We start from the raw sequence: 3932 nt of genomic DNA, 5'->3' as shown, positions 1-3932 counted from the left end.
TGAAAGTGATGACGGTACCCCATTTGATTTGATCATGCTAATAGCCCTACACAGTATTTGGAAATGCAGAATGGCAGTAAGGCACGCCGATCTCGATGCAAGACCGGCACGTCAATATTTCAAAGAAAGCATAAGCAACTTTGTTCAGGAGAAAAAGATGCTCTAATGTAGTCCAGAGTGGCTGTCACGTGTTGAGTTATTATTGGCGATGGAGGAATTTTAGCATGAGCGTGACCGCACAAGCTGAGCGGCCGTTGTTTTAACAAAGATGTTGATTGTGTTTTAGTGCTTATGTATGAATATGTGCTTTCTTTTCATGTGGGTCAAAATACCGGCAATAAAGAAAAAAAAGCAGAGTGGCGCAGTGGAAGCGTGCTGGGCCCATAACCAAGAGGTCCGTGGATCGAAGCCACGCTCTGCTATTGTTTTGGTTTTTCTTCTTTCCTTTTTTTTTCAAAAGTGTGGTTCAATCTGTACTACAATTTGCCTTCTAATATAGGCTACGTTGCTGCGCAGCGTAATCAGCAGAGTGGCGCAGTGGAAGCGTGCTGGGCCCATAACCCAGAGGTCCGTGGATCGAAACCACGCTCTGCTATTGTTTTGGTTTTCTTCTTTCCTTTTTTTTTTCAAAAGTGTTGTTCAATCTGTACTACACTTTGCCTTCTAATATAGGCTACGTTGCTGCGCAGCGTAATCAGCAGAGTCATTCTACTTCCGGCCACCGAGCGTGACGGACGCGGGATCATGAGCTCCGGCGGAGCGGCGACAGCGGCCCTTGCTGGCCGCGGAAACAGGATCGAAGGAAACGACGATACGGATTATCAGGTGATCTTGCCGCAGCTGCCTACCGGACGTGTGGCTTTAAACACACTTTTTCTGCACGGTGATGTTCGTGTTAGGCCCTTTCGGGTCGAGGATTTTCGTGATGCGCTGGCCCAGGCTGGTACGCTCCCTGACGTGGTGGCGTTGGGGGCGTACCAAATCGACCACGTTTGGGCTGTGACTTTCAAGACCGCTGAGGGAGCCAAGAGGCTTCTCGCCTTCAAGGAACTGAAAGTGTAAGGACGGCGATGTCTTATCATCGATCCGGAAGACCAACAAGTGAAGCTACGGCTCCACTGGATGCTGGAAGGCGTGGCCGACGAAGACATCCGGACGGCTTTAGCTGCGTGAGGGAAGGTAACCGAAGTTACACGGGAACAGTGGCGTGTCCATGGCGTCCACGACAAGGGATCTACAACGCGTACTGTGCTCCTGAAACTTAAACCTGGTTTGAAGGTCGACGATCTGCCTCACCATATACGTGTCGCCGGGGAGTTGGCCCTTGTTGTGGCGCCGGGGCGACCGATGCAGTGCTTGCGCTGCCATGGCACGGGCCACGTTCGGCGAGAGTGTAAAGTGCCCCGGTGTTCGAAATGCAGGCGTTACGGCCACGCTGACAGCAACTGCGTCCGCACATACGCAGTGGCAACCGGGCTGGCAATGGGAGTCGACACGACGGAGCACATTATGGACGTCGCCGAGACAGAAGAGGCGGCAAAGGGAACCGACGTGACGACGAAACCGGCGCTGACGACGGAGTCTTCGGGGCACCCGAGCGGCGACGGAAACACGGCCAGCGGCGGTGGGAAGAAACCGGGGACGGTAATTCCTGCTGGGATAAATGAAGGGTCATCCAGCGACGGGACCAGTCATCCGGCTAAAAAAGTCGACCAACCACCGACCAGCGAGGAACAGATAGACCAGAGCGGCGCCCGTGTGACGACCGTCGCCGCCCCAGCCAAGCGACCTCACGACCCGACCGACAACGAAGGGGACAAGCCCGCAGATGGCGGCGTTGAGGAGCCGCCAGCGAAAGCAGGCCAGTCCAGGCGACCAACACTCAGGCCAACGCTCAACCTTGCGGCAGGCAAGCGGGTCGCCGAGAAGGCGCCTCCACTGCCTCCGCAGCAAAACCAGGCATCCGCTCCTGACGGCTCCGGTGGTGGCAACGGCGTCTAGCTTCGTGCTAGACGTGAAAGGTGAGCACGGTGCTCTCGGAGTCTTCACACGTTTTTAAATATGGCTTCTGCAACCTCCTTGACTTTTGCAACTCTCCATGTCAGAGGTTTTGCCGCTAAGAGGAAGCAGAACCAAGTGCACCGCATGTTAACAGATCATAATATCGATCTGCTTGCTATTAAGGAAACGAAGGTGGAATGGGAAGAACAAGACGCCGAGAGCATCGTGCAACGTTTTACGTCAAGATTCTATGCGGTGGTGAGCCATGCCGTCGGCACATCTGCCGGATGCATTGTGTTTATAAAAAAGCTGCCTAGCCTCGATGTGCAGGCGTACACATCGTGCCCTTCGGGTCAGTGTGTGGTACTGGATTTTGCTTTCGCCTGCTCTGAATGGCGACTAATTTGCGTTTACGCACCTAACGTGGGCGAGGATAGGTAGCTTTTTTTGAGAGCATTCAGCGTTTCTTACGCACAGAAAAATACCTGATATTGTTGGGAGATTTTAATTGTGTCTTGAGCGCGGCTGACAAAGCCAGCACGCGGTCCCACCGCGATGAAAGCACCGAACTTCTCCGTCACTTGATCGATAAGTTTGCATTGGAGGACGTGACTGAATGTATGGTATACAAGCGCGGCATGATGTTCACGCACTTCCAACGAAGTAGCCATGCCCGCCTTGATAGAATATATGTATCGGTCGACCTGTCGCCAAAGTGTCACAGCTACGATTTTGTTCCTGCAACTTTCTCGGACCACTGCTTGGTGAAATGCAGTATAGGCGCGGTAAAACGTAAAAGCTCTTTCCAGTGGGACCTCTGGAAATTAAACAATAAGCTTCTGAAAGACGACATTTTCAAGGAAATTACTAAAAAAACCGTAAATGGCAATCGGCCAGCTGGCGAAGAATGGGAAAGTTGCAAACAGCAGATAAAAGTATGCAATAGAAAGGGTCAGCTGCATACGTTTTCAAGAAAGGTTAAGCGAGGCACATTTGAAGTCCTTACTGGACAAGTTATTAGTTCAGGAATGCAAGGCACCAGGTGTTTTCAGTGAAGACGTCCGAAAAACCAAGCAAAAGGTAGAAACGATAGAGAAAGAGCGATATCGCGGCGCACTTGTGCGCGCGAGAGCTGAGCAATTCGCCGCGAGCGAAACACCCACAAAACGGGCGTTAGGAATGGAAAGGGCGAACGCTCGGCGAAACCATGTCGCGGAAATTCAATGGGCGGTGCCACGGCATCTGACGATGGCAGCATTGCAAAGGCTTTTTTTGATTACTATCAAGCGCTTTTCGCTTCGAGCCACGTTGACATGGGAAGATTTAAGGACATATTTTTAGGGGCCATGCCACGTATTGATGACGCAGACAGAATAAGATTAGAGCTGCCAATTAGCGAACAAGAAGTGGAACAGGCTATTGATAAATTAAACTCGGGAAAGTCGCCGGGACCCGACAGACTGAGCGCGGCTTTTTATAAAGCTTTCAAGAAGGAACTAGCACCGCTTCTCTCAGTGGTATTTAGTGAAGCGTATGTGTTGCATGCTCAGCCTACATCATATGCATCCTCGCATATTGTGCTCATACCAAAAACCGATCAAACAGAAAAACTCAGACAGGTAACATCGTACAGGCCCATAGCCCTCACAAATGTAGACTACAAAATTTATATGAAGGTTCTTGCAGGCAGGCTACAGACCGTAATGCATAAAATAGTCGGACCTCACCAAACGTGTGGGATCAAGGGGCGTTCCATTGTTGAGAATATTCACAAGGCTAGGTGCGTGCTTGTGTGTTGTGACACAATATATGCTCGGGTCGAAGTTCTTCAGATTGTTCTTGAGAAGGCGTTTGACTGTGTGGCGCACGAATTGCTGCTTTGCATTCTACATTACATTAACGTTGGTTCTGTCATAACAGAGGGTGTGGCC

At 51.0% G+C, this 3932-nt stretch overlaps 1 non-coding gene across 1 annotated transcript; it reads left to right on the top strand.

Moving 5' to 3' along the window:
* Positions 1–523: 523 nt before the first annotated feature.
* On the top strand, positions 524–595 carry TRNAM-CAU (transfer RNA methionine (anticodon CAU)). The gene has a single exon. It is a non-coding gene; the product is annotated as a tRNA-Met (tRNA).
* The last annotated feature ends 3337 nt before the right edge of the window (positions 596–3932 follow it).

The sequence above is a fragment of the Amblyomma americanum genome, chromosome 3, assembly GCF_052857255.1.
Source record: "Amblyomma americanum isolate KBUSLIRL-KWMA chromosome 3, ASM5285725v1, whole genome shotgun sequence".
Classification (NCBI taxonomy): domain Eukaryota; kingdom Metazoa; phylum Arthropoda; class Arachnida; order Ixodida; family Ixodidae; genus Amblyomma; species Amblyomma americanum.
The sequence above is the reverse complement of the archived record's forward strand: the minus strand, read 5'-3'. Positions and strand labels throughout refer to the sequence as shown.